Source organism: Harpia harpyja, chromosome 20 (genome assembly GCF_026419915.1).
Source record: "Harpia harpyja isolate bHarHar1 chromosome 20, bHarHar1 primary haplotype, whole genome shotgun sequence".
NCBI lineage: Eukaryota > Metazoa > Chordata > Aves > Accipitriformes > Accipitridae > Harpia > Harpia harpyja.
Genome location: NC_068959.1, coordinates 16,616,585 through 16,630,705, shown reverse-complemented (window position 1 = coordinate 16,630,705; position 14,121 = coordinate 16,616,585). Strand labels below are relative to the sequence as shown.

The window sequence follows — 14,121 nt, the reverse complement described above, 5'->3', positions numbered from 1 at the left end:
ACATGAAGAGGATCTAGGGTAAATCTATCAATCTGAGCCATTTGTTTAATGTTTGCACATTCCTGGTGCGAATGCAAGTATAGAAGTCTTTCCCATGCCTGACAAATATACTAACTACTGTAATTTCTTTGTAATCTGGAAGATATAAAGAGAAAGAGGGAGTGACCATGTAATGGTGGAGTTCAAGGTCCTTGGGGCAGCAAGGAGGGCACACAGCAAGTTTGCTACCCTGGACTTCAGGAGAGCAGCGAACGTTGTGAAGTTCAACAAGGCCAAGTGCAAGGTCCTGCACACGGGTCAGGGCAATCCCAAGCACAAATACAGGCTGGGCAGTGAGTGGATTGAGAGCAGCCCTGCGGAGAAGGACTTGGGGGTACTAGTGGATGAAAAACTAAATACGAGCCAGCAATGTGCTTTTGCAGCCCAGAAAGCCAACTGTATCCTGGGCTGCGTCAGAAGAAGTGTGACCAGTAGGTGAGGGGAGGTGATTCTCCCCCTCTGCTCTGCTCTTGTGAGACCCCACCTGCAGTATTGTGTTCAGCTCTGGTGCCCCCAACATAAGAAGGACAGGGACCTGTTGGAGCGAGTCCAGAGGAGGGCCATGAAGATGATCAGAGGGCTGGAGCACCTCTCCTGTGAAGACAGGCTGAGAGAGTTGGGGTTGTTCAGCCTGGAGAAGAGAAGGCTCCAGGGAGACCTTACAGCAGCCTTCCAGTACCTAAAAGGGGGCCTACAATAAAGCTGGAGAGGGATTTTTTACAAGGGTATGTAGTGATAGGAAGGAATAATGGCTTTAAACTGCAAGACTGTAGATTTAGGTTAGATGTAAGTAAGAAGTTCCTTACTGTGAGGGTGGTGAGGCGCTGGACAAGTTGCCCAGAGAGGCTGTGGATGCCCCATCCCTGGCAGTGTTGCAGGCCAGGTTGGATGGGGCTTTGAGCAACCTGGTCTAGTGGAAGGTGTCCCTGCTCATGGCAGGGGGGTTGGAACTAGATGATCTTTAAGGTCCCTTCCAACCCAAACCAGTCTAGGATTCTATGATAAAGACTATCAACTTCACCCTCTCCAACTATAGCTTAAACTATGAGGATGCAAAAATAGTGATGCTGGGGTAATTAAAATATTCCTAGAATAGCATTCAAAACCACTGTATGTTAGGAAAATCATAATTTTCAGGAAAACAAATTTGAATCTAAATCAAATTCCTATTCTCCCAATCCACTACTCCACAGCTGAGCAAATTGACACTTTAGATTCAATAACTGAATCAGTACTACTAAACAATATTTATATATTTTACAATAAAATATTACAACTGTGAAAATCACCTCTTAATTTTGGGTTTCTTTGATCTGCCAAGTCATTCTATTTATTCTAAGTTGTTCCTATGCACAGATACCCTGTCTTGTTCTACAGATAACCATCACATTTTGGAATGCCAAAGTTTCTGTTTTATAAATAACACATCTGTATGGTAAGAGGATAGGTTGCCACACTTCTGAAATCTTTTGGGTATACATTTTCTTAAACTGGATACTAAGACCCTCAGCAGTAAAAGAGACACTGGAGAAAAATTGAATAAATCCTATCCCATTCTGTTTTTGCAAGCTGTAGAAATAATGAGGAAACACACAGATCAACAGAAAATTCACACTAAAACAATACTTCAGAGGAATTTCATTAACAAGAACTGTTCTGCCTAGCATAGTGATGCCACAAAAACCCCCGCCACACAGAAAACCCTGTGTGGGATAGATATACTTGGATCAAGGTATAACATTGTTATGCTGTCAAAAAAATGAAGAAGATGAATTTAAGAGACTGAATTTAAGATGGAGGAATCTGTCATGCAATAACAGCTTATAAGAGTTACAAAGCCGACATATAAACATAAAGAGCAAAGCTGACATATTTGATAACCACAAAGCCTGCTTATTCCAAATATACTCTCAATTACAGTCATTCTGGATTACACAAAATGAAAAAACAAGTTCAGGGAAGTGCAGTATTACAATGCTCATCTCAGTTTCTGTGCTGTCAGCCTCTCAAAGCTTCCCTACATGTGATGGAGTCTCCCCAACCTCCTGCCTGGGCAAACCTTGTCAGAAGAGAAGGCAGTTTCGCAGCTTCGGACCGTGCGACACGCATCCCACCCCTGCGCTGATACTCGGGGCAACGCGGGAACATGGAAAACATGTCACGGCAGCTTCTTGTGGTTTGAAGCTGAATGTCATCTTGGAAGGTAGATGTTTTCTTTAAGGGTCAGTTCTAAAAGTCAAGCTAAGCCTTACCTGTGCAATACTGTCTCTCAAAGGCAAACAGTTGTGGGTAGTGGACTTTCTCAAAAAGACCCTAACATATTAAGCCAGCACCTCATCTGTGTTACATTGTTGCAATTACCCCAGAATAGCCAAGGCACAGTAAGGAAACCTTTATTACACTTTGTTAATAGTAAAAACAAGCACAAAGGTTCATTTTGCTTAAGAAATAGCAAAGAAACGGGCAAACACAGATGAGAGATTGTTGCACTCAGTCAACAAGAGAGAATCACATAACTGAACTACTGAAGACATCTAAAACCACAATCTGTTGTGTACACAGTGATTTCAGTGAGCAAATAACATTTCATTTTTCTGTGCTGTGTTCTGGTTGAATTGTCCACATTCGAACAATCCTAAATACAAGTACAGGATTTTAGTCCTCTATCAATACTAGGTAACATATATTTCCAAGTCCCTTTAATTTAATGTTCTTTCTTCTAATTACACTGCTGCTAGATCTGTAGGCAGTCTTATAAACCACTTTAACCTTATTTTAATTTTTCATTATGAAAATTGTAACTGTTCATTAACTTTGGAAGACACAGTATTACAGCTGTGATATATCATTCCTCATATTATTAACAAACTACTTTATAAATTCAGTGCTTGAAGCAGATATTGGTAATAATGTCTTACAAGTTTTGTTTTTGGGTTTGTAAGAATTTAGAAAAATACTTAATAAAAGCACACACACTTAGCTGCCTATCCATACACAAAATTTTATTCACTGTCATGATTTTAAAATTAGTGCCAAAATATAATTGCACCGAATTTAGCACTCGTTAGAAACTAAAACACAAACCTCCCAAACAAGAAACTATCTAATACTACCCTCCCCACCTCTCCAACTCTTTGATAAGATTACTTAAGCAAGAATGATGTCCAGATTATCATTTTTTGTGTAGTAAACTTTTAGCATATTGTGAATAATTTTCATCAAAGGTAATAGTTTCCCACAGAGATTAAGCACCATTTTAGCTTTGCTTCAATACTGTTCAAATGCCTATCTTAGGGATAGAAAAACTCCAAGAGACAATTGGATATTGCTATGAAATTGAATGGAATATAACTTATAAAAGGTTTTTTTGGTCCTGTAACTACATAATTTGAAATATTAATATTATATTTCTAATATTTAATATGTGATCTTAAACTGCCATCTTGAAAACACAGTATTTTACTGGAAGTAATTCAGAAAAGCTAGAATACTGTGCTAGACCAGTTGCCATAGAATGGGCCATTTGCTTGAGGGAATGAAATTTTTTTTTTTTTTTTTTAAATTATCGGACTTAACATTACTGCTGGCTTAAGTAGCAAAACCTAAAATACTGATCATTTTTACTTCGATACTTATACAAACTGAACTGATTAATGTATTTGAGAAGACAAAGTTGTACTGAACTGAGTCATCCCGCAACTGAGCACTTACTTACTACTTCATATAATCAAAATATAAACTTGTTTCTAGCCAGCAGTCAGCACACAACTTGCTTATTCCTAGGTAAAAACTGACCAAACGCTATTCTACCTTTTTCACATAGAATATTGGAAAAAATACTACTGATGTTGGATATTTGTTTAAATTTTCTTAACATTAGACATTTCTTTACATTCTACAACAGGTGGTGGAGCTGCCAAACCAAAAAACCTCAGCTGTAGCTCTCTGTGTAATCTCACCATCCACGAAACTTTCCATGAAGTTTAGGTCACATATGAATACATTGATAAGATACGCTAAGAGAAGAAACACAGTGACAGCAACTACCAAGATTCAGAACTTAAGAGTGGATAAATGAGCTGATAAGGAAAGAAGAAATATGACAGTGATGTGCATGCAGCTAAAATAAGTTTACAATACTAGGAGTGGCAAGGCATACCTGGACTGATAACTTGGATAAAGGAAGCAATGCAAGGAATAGAACAGGATGGATATTGGTAAGATCTTCCAAGCAAGATTTTTATTAAGCTGAAGAAGCATCTTGCATGGTAATCAACAGAAGACCAAGGTTTGACTTGCAAAATTACACTGGACAAGCTACACTGAAGAGACATTTCAGTACTGATGATCAAACTGTTCTTCTCTTGTAATCTACTTCAAGCAAGTATCTTACTGTGTGAAAATAATGATTGTGAAAGCATTTGATTGTTGTACGGAAAACAGCTAACTAGCATCATCGAACACAATGGTAGTTACACAGAGCTCAGAGAACAGAATCATAAGCAAGACAACAGGCACTGCTTTTAGTGTTATGTCAAGAATGTTTTCCAAAGTGTCAAATTCAGTTTGTAACATCCAGTTTCTGACCAAAGTTTAGAAAATAGCCTAGTTCTTAACTACTCTGTTTTCCATAACATTTCTTTAGGTGGGTAATTCCTCCCTCCATTTTCTGGACTTGCTCAAATTCAGCTAAAATGAAATCTCTTACTTTACTTTTCACTGCATTAAGAAGAAACAGAAAACTCTTTTGAGTTTTCCTGTGTAAGCTTTCTGCATTGATTTTAACAAGGTTCTGTCGCTCACACACACACACACACACACACACACACACAAACATCTGAGGCCCATTCTATACCATGTATAAGAAACAGCATTCCTCAGAGAGGCTTTTCTCGAAGCAGTTTTAAAAGATATCTTTTCATTCTGGATTAAACAGGATGTAGGGATTGCCACCAGTGGAGGAGTAGGAATCACAAACAGCTATAACCCAAATATTCTAAGGAAATGTAAGCAAGTAATTACAAATAAAACTGCTTACATTCATGCAACTTGTTTGGCAACAGCAGTATACCATAAGGAAAGCTGCTACAATTCATAACAGCATCTTGTAATAAAACAGCTTTATGCATCCCTCTCAAACTGTTTAGTGCTCAAATCTCATCAGATGGCTGAGTAAGCATTACACTTTGGGACAGTAAATCTCTGTTTCCAATATGGTCTACATTCACAGACATGTACTTTTGCATTCACTGTAAGACACTTCCAGCTAAGCACTCATATAAAAAAATAGCAATATATAAAAATATCTGCATGCTATTTTGTCTAGTCAGCTATCTAGACTCTGAAAAAATTTAGGAACCTTGAAGGACCAGCAGCTCAACAGGAACTGACTGCTACCAGAAAAAGCAAATCTGAAGTTTGGATTTACAAACATGGAAGTAGTATGAAAGGGCTATCTTTATACCTGTCACTGTGTCTTCAACATGTTTTTATCCATGTCACTGAGGCATATATGGCATTGCTATGGTACATATTGCTTCCTTTAGAGAAAAACTAAAAGATAGGAGAGGGTTTAGAAAGAAGCAACAAATCTGATTTCATGACAGAAGATGATACTACACAGGCAGATGCTTGAAGACCTCTAGATAGATAGATGGACAGAGCTCATAAAAAAGATGACCGGCTTAACTGCAGCATCTAACAGAACTGTAAAGAGAAAACACTGGGTACTATGGCTGTTCCAATAAAACAGAAAAGGGCATCACCAGACCTAATGGTTAGTAACTGAAACCACTTTCCAAAATCCAAAGAGAAGCTGGCATCTGCTTTTAACGTGGAGGCTGACTTCCCACAGATGCTGCCTGCCAATGGAAATGATGGATTTTCTGCTGACTGATGTTTTCAAGACTCCAGAATGTGCTTCATTCAAGGACAGATTACTGGGATCAATGTAGAAATAATCTGATGAAAGTTAATAAGCAACTGGATAGCAGGCCAAACAAGCTAACTGGAAGGCCTTCTGAACTCTGAATCCAGAGACAAATAACATAAAACAAAAAGAACAAATAAAACATGCTGGTCCCTGTTTACCCAATTACACTTGCTTCTTGTTTTCTTTTCTACTAATTTTGATTCCCATTTATAGGCTTTAAGTGAATTGATCATCAGCACTTTGACTCAACTCCAAAACATCAATGGTTCTCTAAGGAAGAAAATGAGTTTTGGGTGGTGTTTTTGTTTGTTTGTTTGAAAGTTTCCTTATGTTTTTCTTACTAAGTAAACTGTGTGTATTTGGGTCCAGTCATAATATTTGAAAAGCTTCTAAAAATCACATAATCCATTTGAGGTATTAGGAGAACAAACAGGGACAAGAAAACAAATATAAACATAGTAATCATCACCACAGAGCAACCAGTTGTCCACTGAGTGTAGAATTTAGTCCCCAACAATAGTAAGATATTTCAAAAGAACATGGGCAAAAAAACCCCAAAAATAAGGTGTAAAAGACAATTACAGAATAAACACAATAAACACCTAAAACCTGTTCCCAATGCATTTGAGCTGAAACCTGACTTGTGCGTTGGAGCAGTGCATACACTCTGGTGCTTAACCCATCTTCCACACACTCCAAAAATATACAAATGTCTAATACTTTCCTTATTTTCCTGAAGATACGGACCTTAAAAACTTCTGGTATCAGAAAGTTCAACAATGTATAATCCAAAAGAAATGCCTTTTGTCAGTTTAAAATTTATGGATTTCCATTTTATTTAAATATTTCTTTCTTCCTCTATTATGAGAAAGGAAGAGGAGAAGCAAACGGCCTGATTTTTCTTTACCAGAAAACAAGCTTTAGAGGGGTGCCCAGGTCCACAGCAAAAACAAAACAATATTCACTAATGCAAATTCTGGACTACATGACTTCTAAAGACTAATTTCCTGCTACATGCCTAAGATGCAGGGGCAAAGATGCCCAATTCAAACCCAGATCAAGCGTAAAAGCTTTTTAAATCTGAGATTTTCATGGTAATAGGTGTATTAGAAAAGCATCTGAGTCTCTTCATCAGCTTGGGAACACTCATAAGTAATCAGCCTCCTTTCCAAACTCTTCTTGCTGGAAAATACACCCTAAAAAATACTTATGTTAAACTGCAGATACTTCTGAAGACAAGAACCCAGAGAAGGTGGAATATTTGCAGAATTTGCACAAGTTAGCCATTTTTTGTTAGTAGGATTAATCAAGAAATAAGTATTTTCATTTAGAATATTTTATTTTAAAAAGAAAAATATTATTTCATCTCCTTGGAGTAGATTATTTCCCTTTACAATGGATTTTAATGTGAGAAAGAGCATCCACATGGATGGGCCTACATATTACAAACTTCTTAGAAGAGTGTGTGCATGTGCGTGTATGAGAAAATGGAGAAGGATTTATAGGATCAAAAATTATTATTTTCAGTGTCCAAAGTCTTAGACTTCTATTTCATAGCCAAGCAAAGGGGTGAGGAGAAAAAAAAGTAATCAAAGAACAGGTTTTCTTCAACATTCAGTTAGGCCCCAGCATAATAAGGCGAGCAAACAGTACTCCTCTATTTTGAGGCACAAGATCTTTTTGCTTGATACAAATTTGTAACCATAAAGTATAGGAAGTATAATTCCTATTAATTTCAAAGTACTTTTGAAAAGGTATTTGCATTAAAATGGCTACTAAGCCTATTCTACAGTAGACCTAAGGTTTTTAAAAAATTTCTTTTATTCACAGTGTGTGCTAACTACACGAGTTGATAACATCTACTTTTTAGAAGTTATCCTTTCATATCTAGAGTACATAATGTTCATGTAACTCTGTAAATGGTTAAAACAAATAGAACCTAGTTTAACTTAATCATCAACTAATGAGGAGTCCAGTACAGCAGCAGTAAAAAAAGCAGAAGCTCTTTTTGAAAACTAAATAACTTTAGAAAAAAAGGAGCATAAGTCTATATACATACCTATATATTTGCATCGGAAATCCCTGCATTCTGATTCTCTAATTTTAACTGCAAACAAATGCTGATTTTTAATAATGATCACTAGAGAGAAACTGCCAAGAACAAAAAATTACTCCCTGAGAGAAACTGTGTGTACACAGAATTCGCCTATTATGTCTGGCTGTTTTTTGTTTATTCTACAAATACATATTAATATTAGAATAGTACTGTGTTTTTCAGCACTGGCCATATTAATTATTACTGGAGTCCTCTGTCAGCATCATAGCTTCTCTATATAAAGCTTCAGAAGATAGTATTTTATTCAACTCCAACTTCATCTTTATCATGTTCACCTAGAACGAGATTCCTGGTAATACTTTAATTGATTACATTGTGTATTTAGCTTGCTAGCTGATTATGTTCTTTCCATAGCAATGACATTTTAAATACTTCAGCATGCTGTATTGCAACGGCCAGCTCTGAACTGTGGGGCTGGAATACATCTGCTGCCATTCAGTGTCTGCTCTCTCAGAGAAGGACTCCTAATGGCCAAGATGCTGATCTACCAGTCAAATAGGTAAGAGAGCAAGAGTTACACCTTCATTCAACAAGTCCCTGTTAGACAGTCTGACTTCTCAATGGTTAGTTCCAGCAGGCCTGAGCAACCAACCACGCCCAGCAAATTAAGTCACAATGTATGAAGATATAGAATGGTGAAACACCAAGAAAGGAGGATGGAAGGGGAATGCAAGAAATTTTCAGAACAACTGATTTAAACTACTATTTACAAATCAGTGAGCTTGCTGTTCAAAAGGAAAAAAAAACCCCACAAACAAAAAACCCCCCCAAAACCCAAACAAACACAATACAAAAGAGCAAGAGAAAACAATTTATGCATATGTACTTGGAAGTACCCCGAAGACTGAGAGTCTATTCCATGATGCTTCCCTGAAAAGCCACTTCTAAAGAGATTTCCTTCTGATTTTATGTTATTGTGACTCAGATCTAATATACACAAAGTTTTAGTTTAATTCCTATTTGTCAGCAGATCTTAATATTAAAGCTCAAAAGGCCACTTGACTGATGCTAGAGTATAAATGAGAGGAGGCATGTTGGATTTGGAGTTAGACTTTCTTACATTTTCCTTTCCTAAAAGAATATTTGGAATATTTTCCTTCCCTAAAAGAATATTTTCCTATAAAGGTTTGTACTTTCATTTATTTGCTAGTCTAGTAATGCTGCTACATAGGTCCATCATTAACAATATCAACACAGATGAAAGCACAGATGAAAAATGCTTTCATGTTTTTAAATCACTTAACAACAAGAACCATATAATCTTTTATGATTTGGGGAGGGAGAAGGTAGGGGACAGAGTTTTATTCAACATCTTTGCTTTATTAAATAAGGTATACATATTAAAATATAAATTTTTATTTCTCACTAATGCCATGCTTTCTAGAGAAGAGAAACTAAACGCAGCTGTGTCTCACCTTAATAAATATTTTACACTGGGATCACGTATTTCTTAGGTAACCGTTAAAAACAAAGTAAATCTTGATTCAACAGCAGTGTGAGTTACCTGTGTGTACCAGTTATAATAGGAAATTTGCCTTCAGGCCTTTTTCCCCCACACGAGCAACCCTACATCTGATTCCCTGTTAAGGGCTTCCTCCTTAAGCTTCTGCCACCTGCCTCTACCTTGGCTTTTGTTTGATTACGTAAGTGTATGGATATACCAAAAAGCAACGTATTTCAGAATGCTACTCAAAACCTAACATGAGAAAGGAAAAGTAAGAATGTGCTCCCACTCTAGCCAGAATACAAGAAAAAAGTTTTCTTTAACATCTTTAATCCAAATCTATATATTGAACATTTAATTTTCAAAAGGTCACAGGTTCTGGAAAGAAATATTAAAACTAAAATTAGTAAAACTCAGTTGGATTTGGAAGGGATACACTAATTTGAGCCTAAAAGTTGAGTACGACTTGTGTTTGATGACAAGATAACCAAAAATCTCATCTTGGTGTTACTGGAAATATAAGCAGCGAGACAAAGTCCAGTTAGCCTAGAACCTGTAACAGCAACTATCCCTCTGTATAGCAGCACATTAGTCACTGCTGAACACAGAATACCTGACCACAATAACTTTAAATCTGAACAAGCTTAATCAGTCTCATGAAATGTTCTTACTGCAGTGTGGTTCTTCGAATGTGTCCCAGTAAATTATTTGGTGACAGATTTATGATGTGAAGAACAAGAAGAGAAAACAACATTCGTTTTTCTCAGCAATCAGAGCTGCCTAGAGTAGGCTGTAAAAAATAAAATGTAGATTCATCAAACTGGTTTGGGTTGCTTTGGGTTTGGGTTTTGGGGGGAGTTGTTTTATTGATATTTTTCTTTTTTCTTCAAGAAACCTGTTTAATATGTATGGAGAAAAGATGCAGTATGAAATACCCAGGAGATGATGAGTAGTATGCCACAGTAACACAACTTCATGTGAAAGAAACCCAAGTGCACTATATACTTCCCAAGTGCCCCTCTCTGAGAATTCTACTGCAATAACTTAATTTTCTATTTGATGTTAATAAAAATACTGGACAATCTTAAGAGACATTATAAGGGATTTATTATAATCATTGTCACTACTTTTTTCTAACTCCCATTAATGTACCTATAGTGTTAAACAAGATACAAAAAGCATACGGTTTTAAGTATAAAAGAATAAAAAATGGAATTTGAGCTGACATTCAGAAAGGTATTGGCTCTTGTTCTTTACTGAAATTATCTCGCCATACAAAAAGAGATGCTGTGACATATACAAAGCAATTCAACTGTGGTAAAAAAATTCAAAATATTTCAGAAGACTGCTGGCTCCAGTTTAATATGATTGTGGTTTTTAGACTTATTTTTAATAACTTCAATCATATACTCTAGTTGTTCTAACATTTCACAGCAGAGATTTACTGCTAAACTAGATCTGACCTGAGAATGAGAAAGCAGTCAATTCAGTATAACTATTGGCTAATAAATTTTGCATCAGCTGGCATTTGGCCCAGGCAGACACACAAAATCCATGAGCTATGAATGCCAAGTGAGGAACTCCGGAACAGTAAGGTTTGCAATTGCGCCTTTGAAACCCAGTTTAAAACCCTTAACAACTCAGTAGAGTGCTCTTTTAAGCAAAATTTGGTTACAAAGTATACTCGAAGAAAAGTTGCCTTTCAAAGCAACTTCTTTAAAGAAAGGTTTTCCAAAATCCTCATTTTAGCCTTAAAGGACATCTACCTTCACCATGCTGTGCCAACAGATGAAGTTAGAAAGAAGGTATTTAAAAAAAAAAAAAGTAGTTTGATATTGGTTCTCTTTGGTGGAAAAATACCATATAGAGAAATAGCATATAGAGAAATTCATGTATCACCAGAAGATTGTAAAATATTCCAAATACTCAGAGGTCTTAGAACTGTTGTCAAGCTTTTGACATAACCTAGCAAAAAGTATAAAAGTTTCTATTCATCTTAAAATACAGTATTCAAAAAGGACTCCTCAACTTTAAATAAATCTTGTAATGTTTGAATGCGCTCTCAGATACACTGAAGGACTGTATTTTTCAGATCAATTGACTAATGAATATTCAGTGCAGGTATTGACTTACAAATACGTTTCTATCTATATTAGGGAAAATCTAAGACAAATTAATAGCTCAAGTATGCATTGGACCTGTCATTTTATCCAAAAACCTGAACACCTGTTTTGAAGATGATCAGAAAATAAGCTTGACACAAAAATACTAAACCTATTCTGAAATACTTTGCACAAATATTATTACTGCTATGTTAAAAACAGACTTTAAAAGGGAAATTTTATTACTTAGAAAAAGTACAGGTAAACATCTTAGGAAAAGCACAGCAGAAGTAATGCCAGACTAAGGTGCTTTAGGTAATACACAGTCACGTCACCCTTCATGCCTTTATATCAAAACTTCCGAATACTGCACCAGAAAGTAGCAGCTACAACAAAGATGAACTTTCTTTCGTAGGCGCATTTGTCAATGATTAGCACAAAAAGCTTATTTCAAAACATGCAAACGATGACAAAGTTTTAAAGTTGTATTCTCAGAGTTACACTTCCACCAACGTTCAATTTTCCTATTAAATGCTTTATTCACACTAGCTTAGAGAGATATTTATACTTTGGAGATCTGCTTTTTCATGAAGAATGAGACGAACAAGTAAGAACAGAAGGACAATAAAATACTAAAGCAGACCAAGATGATCTGTTTCAGACTTCTGAGCCCTGAATATAGGTTTTGTTATTAGCATTTCACTGTCTAACCATAACAAACAAAAATAGAAGTAGTACAACCTGGTCTTATGCTTAACAGATTTTCAAAACCAAGTAACATATGATCAGGCAGCAGCTAAAAACAACTGCTTTGAGCAGATCCAGTGCCATGGTTAAACCAGATAATTTTCAATAAGTCAAATGCATATAGCTTTACTAACAGAAGAGACAAAATATTGCGGAAAATATCTACAATTGCTTAAAAAATGTCAAGCTATTTTATAATAGATGAATAAAAAATTCTCTAAAGACTATTTATTTTAAGTATGTTTATTTCCTACAGAATTTAATCCCATCAAAACACCCACTCAAATTTAGAATAAATTTACATGTATAAATTCCTAGATGTTTGCAGCTGGAAACCGCATGCATAAGATGTAATGAACAGTATTTCCTACTATATGAACCACTTTTTTATCCATATAACATTAATATAGAAAGTGAGAACATGTAGCAAGTCTTAATCTAGATCTACTTGCCACATTATCTCAAATTTCATGTCAGTAGAGGAACTGTACAATCAGAAAGATACCGAGCTTTCAAACAGGAAAAATCATCATACAGACTTATTTTCTAAAGAAATTTGCTTTGTAAACTTACCAAAAGCAGGAAAATAAGGAGTTACTGCTCGTATTATTTAACAAAAAACTTACTCTGGCCCTCTAAAATAAACTTTATTCATCTGACATAACAACACATACTAGCAGGAGGAAAAATAATAATAAAAAAAAAAAAACCCTGAGCATTTCAATTCAGTTACCAACAATCTACACTCCCCTTCATAAAGAGGGCAGATAAGAACACATTAAGAGCAGGAGGAGGATGAACAGTTGTCAAATCAGTAATCAAGAGAAAAAGAACACCCTCATGAAATGCCGAATAATGACCTGGAAACTAAAATGAGGCACTTGAGCTGAAGCATCAATCATCCAGATAGGGAAAAGCAATATTTAGATGACTCCTGTACACAAAGGCTGAACAAACCACAGTGAAAATGGCTTCAGTAGCTCGTATGATCTAGTTGCAGTTTGATGCGTTATCTCTAGGTAAATACCTATAAGCAAAGACAGACTCTACAAGAACAGAGATTACCTCAGAAAATAGAACTGGGTGTTTGATAGACCAAGCACAATGCAAACATTTCCAAATGTCTGTACACAAATGCGAGAGAAACACGGGATTAGACAAGGTTTTAATTAGCGATGCTAATTAATAGATATTTTGATTTAAAGGTGAAGACAGGCACTGACTATTGGCAGAATGCTTTAAACAAGTTGCATGACATGATATCAAGTATAAAAAATGACCTTTCATTGGATGATCTCTACATAGAAGTGTGATAACTTAGAATTTCATGAGTCACAATATTAAAAATGTATAGTAGAGAACTATCATAAGCCATTAACAAGCACATATATAGAATAATAGAGTTTCAGCAGTTGACAATGTACTAGATAATTTACCTTCCATTGAGAGGGACACAAAGGGCTACACATTTATGCCTCAAAACTGCCTATATCTTGCTTGATATATAAACCATATCTGATTCTTCAACTGAAACTAAACCAAGTAATTTATTTTAAAAACCATATCTAATTGTTGACTAAGTGACAATTTCAGCAGGCTATTTGGTCAAGTTAACCTGATGATTAAACACTGTTCCTATGAAGCAATGTTCACTATCAGTTTCAACACACAGACTTATGATTTACTAAGACAAGTAAATACCTGAGAGTAAAACTACGTGTGTGTACAGTGCAAAGGCATA

At 35.9% G+C, this 14,121-nt stretch overlaps 1 protein-coding gene across 13 annotated transcripts in view; it reads right to left on the bottom strand.

Moving 5' to 3' along the window:
• Positions 1-14,121, bottom strand: part of TENM2 (teneurin transmembrane protein 2) — a 716,298-nt gene that overhangs the window by 527,542 nt on the left and 174,635 nt on the right. The gene's annotated exons all lie outside the window — the stretch shown is intronic.